We start from the raw sequence: 21791 nt of genomic DNA, 5'->3' as shown, positions 1-21791 counted from the left end.
GGTGTTTATAGATGGCCCTTCTTTTCACTACATCTGTATCTTGGGGGTAAATATCCAGTAGTGCAATGGCAGAGTCATAGGGAAGTTCAATCTTTAATTTCTTGAGGAATCTCCACTCTGTTCTCCAAAGAGGCTGCACCAACTTGCATTCCCACCAACAGTGTAAGAGGGTTCTCCTTTCTCCACATCCCCTCCAACACATGTTGTTCCCTGTCATGCCAATTTTGGCCATTCTAACTGGTGTAAGGTGGTATCTTAATGTGGTTTTAATTTGAATCTCCCTGATGGCTAGTGATGATGAACATTTTTTCATGTGTCTGATAGCCATTTGTATGTCTTCATTGGAGAAGTGTCTGTTCATATCTTCTGCCCATTTTTTGATATGATTATCTGTTTTGTGTGTGTTGAGTTTGAGGAGTTCTTTATAGATCCTGGATATCAATCTTTTGTCTGTACTGTCATTTGCAAATATCTTCTCCCATTCCGTGGGTTGCCTCTTTGTTTTCTTGACTGTTTCCTTTGCTGTGCAGAAGCTTTTGATTTTGATGAAGTCCCAAAAGTTTATTTTGGCTTTTGTTTCCTTTGCCTTTGGAGACATATCTTGAAAGAAGTTGCTATGGCTGATATCGAAGAGGTTACTGCCTATGTTCTCCTCTAGGATTCTGATGGATTTCTGTCTCATGTTGAGGTCTTTTATCCATTTTGAGTTTATCTTTGTGTATGGAGTAAGAGAATGGTCGAGTTTCATTCTTCTACATATAGCTGTCCAGTTTTCCCAGCACCATTTATTAAAGAGACTGTCTTTTTTCCACTGTATATTTTTTCCTGTTTTGTTGAAGATTAACTGACCATAGAGTTGAGGGTCCATATCTGGGCTCTCTACTCTGCTCCACTGGTCTATGTGTCTGTTTTTATGCCAGTACCATGCTGTCTTGGTGATCACAGCTTTGTAGTAAAACTTGAAATCAGGTAACGTGATGCCCCCAGTTTTATTTTTTTCAACATTTTCTTAGCGATTCGGGGTCTCTTCTGGTTCCATACAAATTTTTGGATTATTTGCTCCAGCTCTTTGAAGAATACCAGTGGAATTTTGATTGGAATGGCATTAAAAGTATAGATTGCTCTAGGCAGTATAGACATTTTAACAATGTTTATTCTTCTCATCCAAGAGCACGGAATGGTCTTCCATCTTTTTGTGTTTTCTTCAATTTCTTTCATGAGTGTTCTGTAGTTCATCGAGTACAGATCCTTAACCTCTTTGGTTAGGTTTATTCCCAGTTATCTTATGGATCTTGGTGCTATAATAAATGGAATCGATTCTCTGATTTCCCTTTCTGTATTTTCACTGTTAGTGTATAAGAAAGCCACTGATTTCTGTACATTGACTTTGTATCCTGCCACGTTACTGAATTGCTGTATGAGTTCTAGTAGTTTGGGGGTGGATTCTTTTGGGTTTTCCATATAAAGAATCATGTCATCTGTGAAGAGAGAGAGTTTGACTTCTTCATTGCCAATTTGGACACCTTTTATTTCTCTTTGTTGTCTGATTGCTGTTGCTAGGACTTCTAATACTATGTTGAACAAGAGTGGTGAGAGTGGGCATCCTTGTTGTGTTCCTGATCTCAACGGGAAGGCTGCAAGCTTTTTCCCATTGAGGATAATATTTGCTGTGGGTTTTTCATAGATAGATTTGATGAAGTTCAGGAATGTTCCCTCTATCCCTATACTTTGAAGCGCTTTTAATCAGGAGCGGATACTGGATTTTGTCAAATGATTTTTCTGCATCAATTGAGAGGACCATGTGGTTCTTCTCTCTTTTCTTATTTTTTGTTCTATCACATTGATTGATTTGCAAATGTTGAACCATCCTTGTAGCCCAGGAATGAATCCCACCTGGTCATGGTGGATAATCTTCTTAATGTGCTGTTGGATCCTGTTTGCTAGGATCTTGAGAATCTTAGCATCCATATTCATCAGTAATATTGGTCTGAAATTCTCCTTTTTGGTAGGGTCTTTGCCTGGTTTGGGGATCAGGGTAATGTTGGCTTCATAGAGAGAGTCTGGAAGTTTTCCTTCTGCTTCAATTTTTTGAAAAAGCTTCAGGAGAATAGGTGTTATTTCTTCTTTGAAAGTTTGGTAGAATTCCCCAGGGAATCCATCAGGTCTTGGGCTCTTGTTTTTTGGGAGGTTTTCGATCACTGCTTCAATCTCGTTACTAGATATCAGTCTATTTAGGTTGTGAATTTCTTCCTGGTTCAATTTTAGTTTATAGTTTTCCAGGAATGCATCCATTTCATCTAGTTTGCTTAACTTATTTGCATATAACTGTTGATAATAACTTCTGATGATTGTTTCCACTTCCTTGGTGTTAGTTGCGATCTCTCCCTTTTCATTCATAATTTTATTAATTTGGGCTTTCTCTCTTTTCTTTTGGATTAGTGTGGCCAATGGTTTATCGATCTTATTCTTTCCAAAAACCAGCTTCTAGTTTCATTGATACATTCTACTCTATCTCTGGTTTCTACCTCATTGATCTCAGCTCTAATCTTGATTATTTACCTTCTTATGTGTGGAGTTGGTTTGATTTGTTGTTGATTCTCCAGTTCTTTAAGGTGTAGAGACAGCTGGTGTGTTCTGGATTTTTCAATTTTTTTGAGGGAGGCTTGGATGGCTATGTATTTCCCTCTTAGGACCGCCTTTGCTGTATCCCATAGGTTTTGGACCGAAGTGTCTTCATTCTCATTGGTTTCCATGAATTGTTTCAGTTCTTCTTTGATCTCCTGGTTGATCCAAGCATTCTTAAGCAAGGTGGTCTTTAGCTTCCAGGTGTTTGAGTTCCTTCTGAACTTTTCCTTGTGATTGAGCTCCAGTTTCAAAGCATTGTGATCTGAGAATATGCAGGGAATAATCTCAGTCTTTTGGTATCGGTTGAGTCCTGATTTGTGACCCAGTATGTGGTCTATTCTTGAGAAGGCTCCATGTGCATTTGAGAAGAATGAGTATTCTGTTGTTTTAGGGTGGAATGTTCTGTATATATCTATGAGGTCCATCTGGTCCAATGTGTCATTCAATGCTCTTGTTTCTTTATTGATTTTCTGCTTCGATGATCTATTTCTGGGAGAGGCATGTTAAGATCTCCTACTATTAATGTATTCATATCAATATGACTCTTTATCTTGATTAATAGTTTTCTTAGGTAATTGGCTGCTCCCATATTGGGGGCATAGATATTGATAATTGTTAGATCATCTTGGTGGATAGTCCCTTTAAGAATGATGTAGTGTCCTTCTGTATCTCTGACTAGTCTTTAGTTTAAAATCTAATTTATCTGATATGAGAATCACTATCCCAGCCTTCTTTTGAGGCCCATTGGCATGAAAGATGCTTCTCCATCCCTTCACTTTCAGTCTGGGTGTATCTTTAGGTTCAAAATGGGTCTCTTGTAGACAACATATGGATGGGTCCTGTCGTTTTATCCAATCTGCAACCCTGTGCCATTTTATGGGCGCATTTAGGCCATTCACATTGAGAGTGATTATTCATAGATATGTTTTTATTGACATCGTGTTACCTTTGAAGTCTTTCTTTCTGGAGATTGTCTCTATATTTCCATTCAATGCTATTCTTAGGATTTTTCCTCTTTTATAGAACCCCCCTTAATATTTCCTGCAGTGTTGACTTGGTGGTTGCATAGTCTTTTAAGCCTTGCCGGTCTTGGAAACTCTATCTCTCCACCCATTTTGAATGTCAGTCTTGCTGGATAAAGTATTCTTGGCTGCCATGTTCTTCTCATTTAGTGCCCTGAATATATCTTGCCAGCCCTTTCTGGCTTGCCAGGTCTCTGTGGACAAGTCTGACGTTATTCTGATGGGCTTTCCTCTGTAAGTAAGGAGCCTCTTTGTCCTAGTGGCTTTCAAGAGATTATACCTACAATTATGATTCCTCAATTTGACTATCAGATGCCTTGATGTTTTTCTGGAATCTATAGTCTTGGGTGGAGACCATTCGGCCTCTAGTACATGAACACTGGTTCCATTCACGAGATTGGGAAAATTTTCCTGAAGAACTCATTCCACTATATATTCTAGACTTCTTTCTTTCTCCTCCCCTTCAGGGATTCCAATAATTCTGACATTGGAACGTTTCATGGCATCATTTATTTCTGTGATTCTGTTTTCATGGTTTCTAAGTTTCCAGGCTTCCTCTTGATCCTTTCTATCTGTTTGTCCTCCAGATCACTAATTCTATCTTCTGTCTCAGTTACCGTAGCTTTGAGAGAATTTAGATTAGATTGGAACTCACTGAGAGCGTTGTGAACCTCAGCCCTGGTAGCTTTTAGCTCTGCCCTAACATTGTGAACATCCTGTCTGGTCGCTCTCAGCTCAGCCCTAATCAATTCTGTTTGGTCATCCATGGCTTTCTCCAACCTAGCTATTGCCTGGATAATTGTTAGCCTGAATTCTCTTTCTGACATATTGTCTATGTTGATAGCCATTAGCTCTGTTGCAGAAGGTCCATCCTCTGTATTTTTCTTCTGTTGGGCATTCCTCCTCCTAGTCATTTTGGTGAGAGATGACTGAACAGATGTAGCTGGTTGTATCGACCATGGTGCAGTCTGGGTGCACCCTGGAACACTTCTGAGCAATCAAGATTCCCCACCCAAATGAGAGAAAAAAGAAAAGAAAAAGAAAAAAAAAAAAGAGAGAGAGAGAAAGACAGGAAAGAAAGGGAAGATGAAAGAGAAGGTTCAGACCAAATGGGCCCCAAGCTAAGATTTATGAGGTATACAAACAAAAACAGACAAACAAAAAGACTGATAAAAATATATAACAAGAGAAAAAAAAATATATATGCAAATAAAGGAAGAACCTTGTCAAAAAGAACCCCAAGTGTAAGATTTATATACTATCAGGACAAACACAAAAACACAGAAACACTGGTGGAAGAAAAAGATGGGAGAGTGGTTATAAATTCTCAGTGTGGGCGAGGAAGGTTGTTTTGATTCTTCCTGGATGTATCTTGATATCTTTGTTAAAGGACTTTCCTAGGCTAAAGGGGGATTAAAAATTGATTTACCTATAGGGGTAGTATTGATTGGGGAAAGGGGATTACTTTGAAGTTTAACTCTATATGAATATTAGAAAATAAAAATAAAAAAGGAATAAACTAGACTAAACTAAAATTAAAAAAATTCAAAAAATAGAAACGCAAAAGAAAAACACAGGTGTATGTATCAAAAAGTTCAGGTTAGAAGGTTATTATGGAATTTGATGTACTGGACAGCTCGCTATGATGGTAAATAGGTTAAGAAATTATCTATATTTAAAAAATGAGCCAGAATAGTGGGAATGAATTAAAAATAAAAGTTGTCCTATGAAGTAGTGGTTGTGGTTCTCTTGTAGTCTTTTTTTTTTTTTTTCTCTTTCCTGGTTGGTTTTCTGGGGTAGGGGCCTGCCACGTGGGTTTTCAGTCAATGATGTTCCCTGAATTAAGTCCTCCAGTCCCCCTCAAAGGGGGTGGGCTCTGAGGAAACCAGTTTTTTCAGGTTTCTGTTCTCTGGAGGTTTTTATGTTTGTTCACCTTTTTTTTTTTTTTTTTTCCCCTCTCGCCTTGACCACTTTTGATGGTTTTTGTAGGTTTAGAGGAAAACAAACTGCACCCTGACCTCCCTCTCAGAGAGAAGCCTCAGTCTGTTCTGTGGGTGTTGCAGAGCCCATATAAATCCCCCCTTGGCCACTGGCAGAGCAGGTTCAGAGTCGTGGTCCCTGGGGACGCAGGATCTTCTGCTTGTACCCAAAACCAAAGCAGTGGCAGCTGTTTGGGTAGCTCCAGACCACCAGAGAGGTTCCAAGCTGTGATCACACACTGAGATTTTCCCGCCGGTCTGGGCTGGGAGTGCCTGGTCTTTCTGGGCCTAAGAGCACCTGGCTTGCGCGCACCTCTTTCAGGGGAGGCTGTGGGTTGCATGCGCATCTCAGGCTCTGAGAACTGGGCGCAGGTCCAAAAGCACCAGGCTGGGCCTTCACGCACCTCTCTCAGGGGAGAGTTTGGGGAGCTCGACTTAGGCTCTAAAACAATGGCGCATGTCAAAGAGCACCAGCTGGGCCTTTGTACCTCTCTCAGGGGAGGATGAGGGGCACGCTCATCTCAGGCTCTGTAGCAGGGCTCGTGCGTTCTGCCATCTGGCGTGGCTCCCCTCCCCTCACAGGGGCCAGAACCCACGCAATCTCGGGCACGCTGGCGGCTCAGGGACCAAGACCTGGTTTCTCTGCCGCACTCTCTCTGGCTCAGTGCCAGGGGAGGCTGTCCTGGGATGGGGGTCTTAAGCCCCTGTCCCTAGCTGCCCCAATTCCCACAATATCCCCCCTGTGATCTTTTGCTCTTTTGGAGTGCTTTCAACCAGTCTCCAAGTTAATGCTTGTCCCCAGACGCAGGGCACTCTCACGTCTTTACCTGCCCACTGGCGTCTTCTGCCCCTGTAGATATCCAGACGTGTTTAATTCTGATCTCAGGCTGATTTCATGGGTGATCAGAGTTCTTTGGTAGGTAATCAGCTCACTTTAGAGTACAGGTTGAAAAGGCGCCTCCTCCTACTTCCCCGCCATCTTGTCCCCTAAAATATATTTTTGAAATATATTTGAAAATTTTATTTTCAATATATTTGAAATTTTTATTTCAAAGTTGAAAATTTTATCTTTTTTGAAAGATATTTGAAAATTTTATTTTCAATTTGAAAACATTATCTTTGAAATTTTTTTGAAAATTTTATTTGAAAATTATTTGAAAATTTTATCTTATTTTTTTTATTTTATTTAAATTTTTTATTAACATATAATGTATTATTTGCCCTAGGGGTACAGGTCTGTGATTCATCAGGCTTACACACTTCATAGCACTCACCATAGCACATACCCTCCCCAATGTCCATAACTCAACCACCCTCTCCTTACTCCCCTACCCCCCAGCAACCCTCAGTTTATTTTGTGAGATAAATTACAAATATGGTTCACAGTTGTGGCTCATAATCTAATTCTATTAAACAGTACTTCTCTACACAGTAACAAACATAGCTGTTAAAACACAGAAAGGATGTCACAACCCAGCCTAAAACTTTCAGATGACTTTATACTGGAAATCTAATCCAAACTTCCAACCATGACTTGTAAGATAGTTCTTGATCTCACCTATCTGTCCAATTCTACCTTCAACCATATATATTTCCACTCATTATAACTCTTGTCATGCTGGTCTTCATTTTACTTTTTTGGACACACAGCCACTTCATTGCCTCAAGACTTGTGCACATGCTTTTCTTATTAAAACACACTTCCCCTCATGCTCAAGTGGCAGCTCATTTCCTTTTTTTTAGTTTCAGCTCAATGTCACTTTTCAGAAATGCATTCTTTGGCTGCCCAACATAAAATAAGGAACCCTTTATAATTCCTTATATCATTCCCTTATTAGCTCATAACCTGCAAATATTACATACAATATAATATTCAGGGATAACCTGAGGTGATTACAAAGTACTTTCAAATCTTGACAATCTTTTGCCTTACATTTTGCCACTAATGAAATCAATGGATGGGAATCAGGGATGAAACTGATACTACTAAGAACCAAGCGCTCATATTTCAACATTCAACCTTAAAGATAATTTGTTTTTAAATTCATAATGAAAAAAGGGCAATTAGATTAATCAAAGGAAAAGAGTCTAAATTGTCTTATTTCTGTCAGTGTATCAAAAGCTAGCCATCGTGGACATGATACTATTAGAAGCTAAAAAAAGATTCTAATTAAACCATGCAGGAAAAAAAGGTAAGAGAGGGCAGGAAAGGCATGGGAAGTGTGCTAGGATTCCTTTCATCCAGGGAATTCAGTATAAAGAGGAAGATAACATTAGATAGATCAAAAACAACAACGACAAAAGGCAAAAGCAGAGGGAATTTTTGTCTCATTTTTTCAGTAGGACTTTGGGACAAGACTGTCAAGCTAGATGGTCCTATATCAACCTTAGAAGATCAAAGGTGGCAAAAAGGGTGGTTAGAGAGGAAGAAAAAAATAAGGGAGACAGAGAGAAGGAAAAACTCCTTCACCTTCCAAAGAGACCCAGAAGTTACCTCATGCCCCAGACATGACACAAAATGGCAATATATACTTTGGAGCCACCATAGACAGAAGTGATTAGATTCTGTGCCTGAAGGTTCAAGGTAGACCACCAAGCCAGGGTCGAATGTAGGATGTCTGGGCAATCACAACAGGCTGCAGAGTATATATAGCCTCTTGAGACACCAAAATTATTGGCTGAATCAGTCAAAGAGAACCACTGAGCTGTGAAATTCGGCCTGAGAACCAAAGATAAGTTCAGTAGCCTCATCTCACAAAGTCAGTTAAGTAAATCCAGGAACTAGACCAGATAAGCTCATCATGAAAAGCCTAGTGATGGAATAGTGGATATCAACTGGATCTTCTTTTATCTCTGGAAGGTCAAGAACTCCCATCTCCTACCCTAGTCACTTTCTGAGGAAGAAAGAGAGGAAGAAGTTAGACTGCACATTTTCTGAAAGGAGACCAAGGTACTCAAAATAAACTATTGAAATAAAAATTGCAGAGATAAATTTGCCAATTTAAAATATATTCATCACAATTCAAGCAGCTTAGAGAAGTCATAGAAAGTAACATCAAAGTGCAGTGGACAAATTTGTTCACTTTGACACATTACATTCTGTCTCTCCAGCTAAAATGCAAGCTCCACTGATACGGGCCAAGTTTTCCTCATCATTACATACCCAGCATTTAGCATAGAGTCTGGTATGCTGTAGGAAGATAGGAAGTTCAGAGTTGGAGAAGAGATATGATGACAGAAGCAGTGGCTGGAGTGATAGGCTTTTAAAAAGGAGGAAAGCCAGGAGAGAAGGAATGTAAATGGCCTCTGCAAGCTGGAAAAAGCAAGGAAACAGATTCTGCACTAGATCCTCCAGAAGGAATGCAGCTCTGTCAATTACTTGATCTCAGCACATAAGACCCAGTTCAGACTTTTGACCTCCAACTCTATAAAATAACAAATACGGGCTGTTCTAGGCCACTAAATTTGTGATAATTTGTCTCCACAGCAATAGGGTACTAACAGATTCTTAGTGAAAAATTAATTCTATTTTGGGGACTTCCAATGATCTAAAGTAACTTAAATATTATAATTTGCTGCTAAATTAAGGTTTTTAATTACACTACACAGTTAATAGTGTACAAACTCCAGAGTGCATTTCTATATTTTACTCATTTAAAAAATGGGAGTACGTTGAATTTACATAGCTTATGCTCAGAAAATAATACCAGAAGGTAAAATTATAGCTAATCATACCCTTTAGTGTTTAAGTTAGTATCAGGAGTACACTCGTGTTGCTAGTATGGCTTTTATGTACTCTAATAAATTGTTTTATAACTTCATAACAGTTGCCAGTTTCTTGTATTTACTACACCAAAGCTTCTTTATGTTTTTCAGGAAACACTTAACTAGTCATAAGGAAGAATTTTCATTAAGCTCCTGTGCTCAGTTATAAGTGCATAGTCCTGCCAAAAAAGAACCTAATATACCTAATTCCAAAATAATAGGGATAAATTTAGGAAGTTAATATTCACTTGATGGTTTACAAAAGTATTCTTTTATATGGAAAGCTCTGCAGTAAGTATTTGTTTGAAAATCGCCAGGTACTTGGCAAGAAAGCTGGAGAAATGGAATTTTCAGTATCAGTGATCAAAGAAAATTAATTTAATGAGTGTTGTTAATAAATGAGTAATAAAGTAGAGTACCCATTCAATTCTAATATGTGCTAAAGGCAGGGCGGGAATTCATTTAAAAATCACTACCAATTTGAACACATCCATTAAGGAGCACAGACATTGTATAAAGATGATATATAATTTTTAAAATAACCATTTCTTATGTGACCCCCGATTCTCAACATGCTGATTTTCACTGTAGATAACTGAAAATATAACCACCCTAACAGTACTGAAGTGACTAATAATATTTTTATCTAAATAAAATTCTTAACAAGAGCTAACTGCAAACACATCATTGGTATCTGCCTCAGACTATTCCTTTCCCCCTAATCTTGGATTCTAATAGTGCACCTGCTTCCTCGTTCTTTCAGTTTTGTCCTACTTTCAAGTCAGTTGAGCCTAAGAAGAATTGAAGATAACATCAGTATCAAACAAAATGTTCCTCATAATTGTAATTGACAATCTAATAGAGAGTCTAGGCCACCCTTCAAGGACTGGAGATCAATGTAATAATGTAGAGTTCAGAGTCATTTTCTTTAATAAAGTTTCTCACCAAGCCAGTAATTAAATGGTGTTCACATGTCAACTAATCCCAAATAATAGTCTGCAACCATTTGTTTAGGTCTTACTCTTTCTGGTATGTGGCAATTTTTATTCTTGAAAATAAAATGATATCATATGAAAGCAAGAAGAGTAGAAAAGTGGAAGAGGGGATAGTAAAGAGAAGAGAAAAATCAATTTACCCACCACTGGATTTTTTTTTTCTGAAATGCCATTAGGCATGGCTGATTTAGGAGCTAGATATTTACTACTTCAATATTAGTGTAACTAATTACAACTTCAATATTTTTCTACTAAAATAGTCATTTTCTAATTTATAACCTATATTTCATAATGCAAGGATGATAAATACTAAAATAATTTTATATATGCAAACATTTATATAAGTGATTGTGAAAGATTAGCATGGCTTCATTGATTTCCTTCATTATTTAACTACTAAGAACTGCGTGTCCAGTCTTAGGCAGTAAAATGAATGAGGATGTGTGTATGTGGTTTTTAAAGTGAGTCTATCCATTCGTTAATGTATTAATTCATTCAACAAATATTTAAATATTTAGAGAAAAGACTAATTTAGATAATATGCCACTGTATAATCATTAAAAAGGATTCCCAAGAAAATGTTATTTTAGGCTTCCATTTACTCACATTTTACTTTCTGCATCCATGGTGACAGATTTAGAATCCTTTTTATTTCCAGCATCAGAATAATAAGCATTATTAAATTCTAACCTATTAGCTATTTCAGGCTGTTCAAATGATGAGACTACTCAAATGCATATATTTAATTTGCCTATATATTTAAATAAATGCTGAAAAGAGAAGCTTGTTTACTCTTATAATAAACTATAATAGAAAATGACAATCTAGAAATACTAATATAAATGTAAAAGAACATACTAAATCGGAATTTTCAGAAATGTATTGTAAAAAATATTGAGTCATACATATGTTAGCACTTTTTATGCTAGTGACACTAAAAATATATATCTAAAACAATAAATTTAAATAGGCAAATACAGTTAACTACTAACTTTGACCTTTCGATCTTTTGTGTTTATTTCATCTTAATATAGCATGTTCACTATATTGTTACTTTATAAGCATGTGCTTAATTTGAATGCAAAGTGGGCAGTCCAAGATCAGGTTTAAAAATACAACTAGCAAATAAAGTGACAGCTGATTTAGTAAGTATAAAAAAAACCACGCATATTTAGAAGTTTCATTTTTCATGGCTAACAGGGAATTAATTTTAAGTTGTCACTTTTCTTTGACTCTTTACCCAAGTTCAGAAAATATGGGGAAAATATATGCAGCAGTCTGTAGATTTGTTGGTAAGGATGTGAGGGGGTGATTCCCCCCCCCCCCAAACACAGGACATTTTACGCTCTAATTTTCCTTCCTGAAAATCCCTGACCTTTCAAAAATTTACATAATGCATGAGGGGGTTGTCTTGATGGTTTGTTTCCTTTGAAATACTTCAGAAGCAATTCTCATTTCATCTGAAGATTTTCTTCTATTATTAGCTTTCAACAACCACAAATAGAATGTGGGGATGCCTTCCTTGATTTTAGCTGTAATGTAGTGTTTTTAATACTTTTTAAGTTGTTCCATAGCACCTCCTGATAGAAAATATGTCTACATATTTGTTCTATTTCCTTTTTGTGTTAAACAAGTAAAAATTCTTATCCTAGCTATCCTTTTCATACAGATCTGTGTTCAGATCTATTGGAAGGGTGTTAAGGATATATTCTATTCTCATCTTTCCCCTACCAAGGAAAAAATTAGCATAGAGGCATTTCTCTTCTCTTCCGTCACAAAGTTTTATTGATTTTTAACTCCTGTTTTCTCAAGGTATTTATGGTCTGGCAGGCTGAATATTTTCTATCTCCCCTGCCCCCCACCATTTTTCTATTAATTGAATTAAGCAGAACCTATTAGAGCTGCCTTTTGAGTGGAACTGGTAGTGGAGGAAACAACAGTTACAAACCATCTTCCATGACAAGTTAATTTTCTATAACGTTTGAAGTTCTTGGGCATTTTAATATCTGCTCATTCTTCCTGACCCAATCCTAACTACAACTTGTCCACCAGCAACTCTTTTGCCACTGCTTGACAATTCTTTCAGGTCTTTTCTGACCTCTTCCCCGACACCTCCCCTTACTGCCCCCGCCCCAACCCACCGGGCTCCAGCCATCACTGGTCTTCTGGATGGAGGACCACACATCTCTGGCATTTACATTCTAAAGACTTTCTCTCTCATTCATCCCTTATGACTGTCCTCACATCTCAAATGCTTCCCAGGTCCAACAGCACTTACAATAATGGACAAGTAATGAGAAACTGGTAGAGTTAATGGTTTCTTTATTGCCAGGAACACTACGAATTCCCATGACTAAGTTTCTTGTTAAGCCTATTAGTTTAGTGTAGGCAATCAAGATACTGAATATTTCTAGATCTCTGAGAAGCAAACTATACAAACAATATTTGAGATTTTAACTTTTAAAACCTACTTTAAATGACTGAAATATAAATACAGTCATGCATAAGAGCTAATGTCAAATATCTATTTTTCCAAGTAGCTTTCTCATTGCTATAGCGAGTACAAGGATATGTAAGACATAGTACTTCTACAAAAAAAGTTGATATACTGGCCAATGAAATACTAGTAACACTTATGAGTGACTAAATTAAAATAGAAGGCAGTCCATTTTTATAACACTTAATCCAGTAAAGAGAGTTATGTATAATTCTTAGGAGTTAGAGAAATTTCTTAAATCAAAATGATGGGGGGCAGGGAAGGAAAAAATGAAACAAGATGGGATCTGGAGGAAGACAAACCATAAGACTCTTAATCTCACAAAACAAACTGAGGGTTGCTGAGGGGAGGGGGAGTGTGGAGAGGGTAGTTGGGTTATGGACATTGCGGAGGGTATGTGATATGATGAGTGCTGTGAAATATATGAGCCTGATGATTCACAAACCTGTATCCCTGGGGCATATAATACATTATATGTTAATAAAAATAATAAAAAGAAAAAAAGAAAAGAAAAAGGAAAAAAAAAAAAAACTAGCAGAGACCTTAGGTATAATCTAGTCAAGGTCCTTCATTTTCCAGGGCTTAGAAAAGTATGCACAGAGGTTGAATGACTTTCTTGCTCAATGACACAAACCAGCTGAATGCAACATTATATCTACATCTGCTATCCTAACTCCTATCTTAAATCCCACATAAGCCTGCATTTGTGTTAACCAAAATAATCTATTCTTATATGTTAGAATGGCAATCTAAATATTTCCTGCTGAGTTATCTTACATAAGCATGAATCTTAGTAACAGCCCTGGTTAAATAGTCTATACTAAATCACAAATAATACTTGTTTTCCTGGTATTTATAAGCAGAGAAGTCTGGTGGCAAGTGGGGCCCATTTACTCAGTTGCTCTTAGAAGGCTGAGAAGGGACTCATATAAGCTCAGGAAAATATCTATCAGCAAAGAGCTGGCTTTAGTGCTCTTCTGTTCTCAAGCTTAAGCCCCCTTTGGTTTTGCTGTAGCCAAAACGCTTGTCAAAGCCTAAAGCTACTGAGGTGCTGTCAACACTTCTCTGCTATTTTGGCCTCAGAAAAGAAAAATACGCTGTACTGTCTTTGTAGTTTTTAAAAGCTATGCAAATGAAATATAAAGCTGAATTAAATCCTTTTTTTTTGTGCATTTAAAAGCCAAAGTACATACTAAATACTCTGTATACTAAAATATTATGCTGCTTATACCAGTGACACATGATAAACTAAGACAAGGTCTTGGCAATTAAAAAGCAAAACCACTTTATTTTCTTTCTTAACAGTGGTTCTCACAGTAAGTCAGTTACTAAAGTTTTATTCCTATGTTATGTGTGAATTAACATTTATACTTAACATATAATGAATTCTAAGATTTAATGCAAAGAATAGTTGCATAAAATTTTACATAGAGGTGTGAATACATTAAAAGTGAGCTTAACTTATTTTGCTGATTATCATCACAGAGTCCTTTTATTTTAAACCAGAATTTCAAACTACTTGGGTTACAACATCCAGGAAATGTTCAATGTCTGAAAATCAAGAATAACTTAAGGACAAGAATTCCATGGACCAAGCACATTTATCAAAATCAACATGTAATTGGTCTATTTGCAAATACCAAAGTTAGTGGTTTTATATTTTGATATAATGGTTTTGGTAGTAGGCAGAAATAGGTCTCGGAAGGTGCCATAGGGCTTCATTTCTTCTGAAGGCTCTAAGGAAGAATCTGTTTTCCTTCCCTTTTCAGCTTCTGTAGGCTGCCTACATTTCTTAGCTTGTGGCTTTCTTCCATCTTTAAGGCCAACAACAGCGCGTTATCTTTCTCATGGTGCATCAGTTAGACACAGACTCTTCTGCTTCCTACTTCATTCTTATGGGCCATTAGGCTGACCAAAATAATCCAGAATAAACAGTATTTTCAAGGTCAGCTCATTAGCCACTTTAATTCCATCTGCAATTTCAATAACCCTTTGCCCCATAAAATAGCATACTTACAAATTCCAGGGATTAGGATGTGGACATTTGAAGGCTTACTATTCTGTCTACCACACTCCTCTAGAGCCTCCAAAAGAAATGCAGTCCCACAGGCACCTTGATTTTAGACCAACAATTTAGCCAAATCAGACTTCCAACCCCTAGAACTGCAAGATAATAAACCTATGTGTTTTAAGCCATGAAGTTTGTGGTAATTTATTTCAGCAGCCATAAGAAAATAATAGTTGTCTCAATGAAGGAAAGAGAAGTTTAGACATCAGAATTTGTATCCAACCATAATATGAACCTCCTTGAAATTTTTCAGTAAGCCAGAGGGATTCAGACATTTCATGCACTTTAAGCATAATGCTTCCAGAGTGTTAAAGCCAAGTAATAGGAAAAAGAAAATAAAAAATAGTGTGCAAAAGGGAATTGACAGTAGACCAGGAGATAGATATTACCTTATGCCAACTATCTCAAAATATGTTCCTTAGAGTATTAGAGTTCTGTGAGATACTGGTTTAAGTTTTTCAGACAAAACAAAAGTTCTCCAGTATCAAATATTTCTGAAAGATTTTATTTATTTATTCATGAGAGACAGAGAGAGAAAGAGGGAGAGGGAGAGAGAGAGAGAGAGAGACTGGTAGAGGGAGAAGCAAACTCCCCATAGAGCAGAGAGCCTGATGTGGGACTTGATCCCAGAATACCAGAATCATAACCTTAGCCAAAGGCAGATGCTTAACTCACTGAGCCACCTAGGCACACACACACACACACACACACAAAAGTTTTTAAAAATAAACAGAAGACTTTATTGTGTTTACATGCATTGGAAGTATTCAAGGCTGTGTAGGATTTCAACAACTTTTGACCATATGATTTATTTTTCCTCCTAAGACATAATTCTGCTTGGCATAACTAGGGATGTTGCAGCAGGCTTGGTACATCACAAAGTCTATTAAAGCTGACATTAAAATAAGATATATCTCTGACCAGCTGATTTCCTATACTTAATGAGAAATGGATGTACTTATCCAATTAGAAGGATGAAAAGAAGTTCACTAGTTCAACTACAAATGTACATTGAACATCCCCCGTAGGCATAGCTTTCTTTAGTAAGTGTTACAAAGAAGTAAAATAACCAATGGAGCAGCTAGTCCAATGTATACCCAGATAAAACTGGAGGACTCTTTGGTTTGGGATCATTCTGCAGTGAAAACCATAAAAATCAGTGTAAAACTAGATTTGTTCTCTCAATTCCAATCAACTCACTCTTTCCTGGTGAGGCACCTCTGTGGTAAGGTCAGCACTCAGGGTTAGCTCTCTTTCAGAGGCCCATTCACAAAGGACTTGATATCTCAGGTACAACCAAAAAGTGGAGAGAGAAGTAAATTACCACAAGAAAAGTTATGGGCAAGACTGAAGTAAATAAATAGGGTAAAAATAGAAAGGCATAAACAATATAATACAAAAAATATATAAAATACAATTGTCAATAAGATATATACACATCATTGGGAAGTATACAGAAGGAGTTGTGTGATAAGAAAACAAGCATATAGTTTAGGTAATAAGTTCTAACAGAAGCTAGAATAGAAATAATATGGGTAAAGTGTTCTGGTAACACTGATACAATAGCTGAATCTTGCAGATTTTAGTTTTCGGAAGAGTGGAAAAAGCATTCCTAGGTGAGGGAATAGGAGAAAAATGTGGGTAGGCAAGAAATACATTCTGTGTTCATTTAATCATGCAATAAAGCACTGTCCAGAATTAGTCAAGTTCCTTCTATATTTATTTTGAGTGAATACCATTAATCATTTTCTTAAGATATGTCACTGTGCGTATATTTGTATGTGTGTGTTAGAGAGATGCAAGGTAGCAAGAGCTCGAAGATCAAAATATAGGGGGAAAAATCCAGAGACAAAAGCCAATATAGATAATGTAACTTCTCCCATTAAGACATTTGCCAATTTTAGGGGCGCCTGGGTGGCTCAGCGGGTTAAAGCCTCTGCCTTCGGCTCGGGTCATGATCTCAGGGTCCTGGGATCGAGCCCCACATTGGGCTCTCTGCTCAGCAGGGAGCCTGCTTCCCTTCCTCTCTCTGCCTGCCTCTCTGCCTGCCTGTGATCTCTGTCTGTCAAATAAATAAATAAAATCTTAAAAAAAAAAAAAAAGACATTTGCCAATTTTAAAGTGGGAGCCAAGACACTAAGAAGTTGAACACAAAATCAAGCTGTGTGGCCAAGAAGCTGAGCAGAGCGTGTAGTAGTACCACAGGTCTAGGAGGACAAAGAATGACATCCCCAAATGAAGAGAGATCCTAGTAAGGTTTTTGGTTGAACATTTGGAGGGCTACCCCTAAGAAGAAAAGCAAAACAGAAATAGATCCACCTGTACCAAGTATGAAGCCCAGATTCAAATAAGTGTATTTTAGGATTAGTGTCATCTTGCCCTGCCCATAGGCCTGTCAGAAACAGAAAGAAATCCTCAAACCATCTCTATTTTTTTATATACAACATCCAACATTCAATCAAAATTTGCCAGTTATAGGAGAAGTGAAGATCACATAACTGCAAACCAAGTTAACAACAGAAACAGTCCAATAAGAAATTCAAGTAGGAGAGTTATCAGACATGGATTTGAGATATCTGTGATCAACACATTGAAACACTATATGACAAAATGAAAAATTCAGCAGAACATGAACTTATAAAAAATGGAAATTATAGAACTTAAAATAAGAACTAAAATTAAAAACTCAATAGATGTTCTTAACAATAGCAGTATTAGACACAGTTGAAATAAGAACAAATGGAAAAGAAATCAGGAATAAGACAGGACTGAAGCACAGAGAACTAAAATCATGAAAAATAGATAAAAGAACATAAGAGACATATGAACATATGGCAAAGCATTCTAACCAAATGGAATTTGAGTATGAAACAGAGGGCAGTGAGCGAAAGGAGGAAGCAATATTTGAAGCCATAATGGCTGAGAATCTTATAAAACTGACAGAAGACACCATGCAGCTAAGTGTTAATATGGCAGACCTGGTCTTTGAAAGGGTCTGCTTGCCAGCCTGTTGCATGGCTGGTGTCTGGGAATTTAGCTTTTGAAATGTTCTCTAGTGTTGCTTCTGCTATGTCAGCCTGCTTAAGCTGTATAAACAACATGATTTATAGTAAACACCTGTTTCTTTCTGAAAGTTCCCAATTTTGGTGGTCAGAGAGTGCTTATGTCCCCAGGCTCTGAAAGAAACCTTGAAATCTGAATTTCAGACAGTCTTCCCTGGACAGAAATATTACACGCATGCTTCTGCATTTTCACTGCTAAGGAAAGAAGCATGCTGTGTGAACCTTCCTGGGCTAGGGCAAGAGAGGGAACAAAGAAAAAAAAATGTGCCTGAGTTTCTCCAAATTATGCCTGTGTGCATTTTCCCCCTTACTGATTCAGCTATTTGTTTTTCTGTGTCACTATAATAAATCTTTTTCATGAGTACACCTATATGTTGAATCCCATGTGTCCTCCTAGTAAAGTACCAAATAGAAGAGTGGTCTTGAGACTCACTATACAAACATCTACTTGCAATGCAGAAAAGTCCACAATCCCAAACAGGATAAGTAGAAAAAAATTATATTTAAGTCCATCATCATACCAATGTAGACAAACAAAGACAAAGAGCATTTTAAAGGCAGTGATGAATAAAGACACACTGCTTTCAGAGAAGCAATATCACTCCCTCAGTTGGCTTTAGCACACACAATGGTAATCAGAAAAAAAAAAAAATTGGAATAAAATCTTCAAAATGCTAGAAAAAAAACCCAGAAGCTATTAATTTAGAAATGTATATGCAGAGAAATATCCTTCAAAATATAGGATAACTCCTTTGTGTTCTACCTGCAAAATAACACATCACATCTTGTTCTCCAAGTCAAAAGTTTTACTGTGGCAGGTGTGCCACATGAAGGGCTGTGAATTTTCAGAACAACTGAAATTGATGGCAGTTATGCATACACGAAGAAGAAACAAGCCACCGATTTCACTGTAACAACTAGGGATAAGATAAATTTAAAAAATAAATTTTAAAGACATAGTGAGTCATGTAAATGAAGATAACCAAATAAACTTAAATCCCAGAGAGGGATGAGCCCTTCCTAGGTAAGCTGAGATCACTAGCCACTTTCTTCCTTTCTTGCCAAGTCTGTGTAAGCATTGATTATCAGGCCTGACATAGACAAAGGGAGAAGTATAAAGCAACAGAATTTATGACTAAGTAGGTTGCCCTAAAGGATTATAATCTACAGAATCCCTGGCAGTAATAGGATCAGTTTTCCCAACAGGATATTTATTGAGTGCCAGAGTGGCATAAAAGACTAGAGAGCTGGTTCGGAAACACAGAGTGAGGGGTACCTGGGTGGCTCAGTGAGTTAAGCATTTGACTCTTGGCTGCTCAGGTCCTGAGATCACGCCCCACAGGGAGCCCCTCCACTGAGCTCACACATGCTCTCTTTCTAAAATAAATAAATCTCAAAAGACAAACAAAACCAAACAGATTTTCCATAAAGAGACAAAGCCACATTAGGAAGAAGTTATAAGAAATGATGACAATTCTCTTTCTCAAAATGTTTTCCATTTTTAATTACCTGAAATATAAGGCTAAAGAGTTAACCTCAAAATATCTAATAGGCTGAAATTTCAACAAGGTAGACAAGGAATGGTCAGATTCAACCAAAAGCAGGAAAGGTTGTGTCTCAGGGCATAAAGGCCATCTATTTTTCTGTGGCCATACAATGCTTAAGAAACCTAGTTGTCATGAGGAGAATTTTCTGTAATAAATACATAACAGTCCTCACATATAAGATTCTAAATGTGGGCTAAAACTAGCTGAAGTTGTAGTCCAGTCACAATTTAGCTCAACATCTGATTAGACTGAAGTATTAGCCTTTCACCAAATCTGTGTAAAAGAAAAAAATGTTCAAGGAATAAGCGGTATCAACTTCTAGATCTATGGGTATTCTGTATGATAGCATATTATCCAACATTATGAGAGATGAGAAGATTCATGAACTATCATGAACTATGAACACACAAATAATAATTTTTAAAAAAGCAGACAGTAAAAGCAAACCCAAGGATTATCTATATCTTGGGACTAACATACAGGGACTTGAGGGAATAATAGGGCCTATTAACAATATATTAAAAATAATGAAGGAAATGGAAAAGTGAAAAAAAAAGATGCAGAATCTCAAGAGAGTATTAAGAAAAAATTTATGCCTGCAAACAGAACAAACTAGAAGAAATACATAAATTCCTAGAAACATGTAATGTCCTAAAATCAAATCAGGAATAAACAGAAAATTTGAACAGACCAATTACCAACAATGAAATTGAGTACATATTAAAAAGAATTCCCAATAAACAAAAGTCCAAGACCAGATGGCTTCATAGATGAATTTTAACAAACAAAGAAGTGTTAATACCTATTCTTCTATTATTATTTGGAATAATAAACTATTCCAAAACATAGAAAAGGAAGAAAAGCTTCCAAATTCATTCTAGGAGGCCAGCATTACCCTGATACCAGAACCAGAGAAAGATAAAACAAAAAAGGAAACATACAAGCCAATATCTCTGGTGAACATAGATTCAAAACTCCTCAAAATATTAGCAAATGAAATCCAACAATACTGTAAAAAAATCAAATGGGTTTTATTCCTTAGATGTGAGGGTAGCACCATATTCACAAATCAATAAATGCAATACAGCACAACAACAAGAGAAAGGGTAAAGGCTATACAATCTTTTCAACAGATGTAGAAAAGGCATCTTACAAAGTACAGCATTCATTCATGTAAAAATCCTTAGCAAAGTAGATTTAGAGGAAACATAACTAAACAAAATAAGGGCCATATATGAAAAATCCACAGCTAACATTATTTTTCATGTGGAAAAACAGAGCTTTCCCCCAAAAGTTGAGACTAAGACAAGGATGTCCACTGTCACTACTTTTATTTGACTTAGTCCTGAAAGTCCTAGCCACAGCAATAAGACAAGAAATAAAAGGCATCAAGATTGGTAAGGAGGAAATAAGACTTTCAGTATTTGCAGATGAGATGATACTACATATAGAAAATCCTAAAGACTCCATCAAAAAATCTACTAGAGCTGATAAGTGAATTCAGTAAAATAGCAGATTACAAAACCAATATATAGAAATCTGTTGCATTTCTATATGCTTATAATGAAGCAGCAAAAAAAAGAACTGAAGAAATAATTCCATTTATAATTTCAAAAAATAATACCTAGGAATAAATCCAACCAAGGAGGTGAAAGTCCTGTACTCCAAAAACCATAAAATACTGATGAAAGAAATTGATGAGATAAAGATATTGAGGGACATTCCATGCTCATGGATTGGAAGAAATCCATGTTAAAATGTCCATGTTACCCAAGGCAATCTATAGATTCAATACCACTCATATCAAAATAACAATAACATTTTCCACAGAACTAGAACAAATTATCTTAAAATTTGTATTGGACCATAAAAGATCTTGAATAGCAAAGGAATCTTGAAAAAGAATAAAAGTGGTGATATCACAATCCCAGATTTCAAAATATACTACAAAGCTGTAGTAATCAAAACAACATGGTACTGGTATGAAAACAGACACATAGATCAAAAGAACAAAATACAAGCCCAGAAACAGACCTATCCTTATATGGCCAATATTTGATAAAGGAGGCAAGGGTATGCAATGAGAAAAAGATAGTCTTTTCAACAAATGGTGCTTGGGAAACCAGACAGCTACCTGCAAAAGAGTGAAACTGGACCACTTTTTCACACAATACTCAAAAGTAAACTCAATATGGATTAAAGGTCTAACTGTGAGACCAGAATCCATAAAA

This window comes from Lutra lutra, chromosome 7, assembly GCF_902655055.1.
Source record: "Lutra lutra chromosome 7, mLutLut1.2, whole genome shotgun sequence".
NCBI lineage: Eukaryota > Metazoa > Chordata > Mammalia > Carnivora > Mustelidae > Lutra > Lutra lutra.
The sequence above is the reverse complement of the archived record's forward strand: the minus strand, read 5'-3'. Positions refer to the sequence as shown.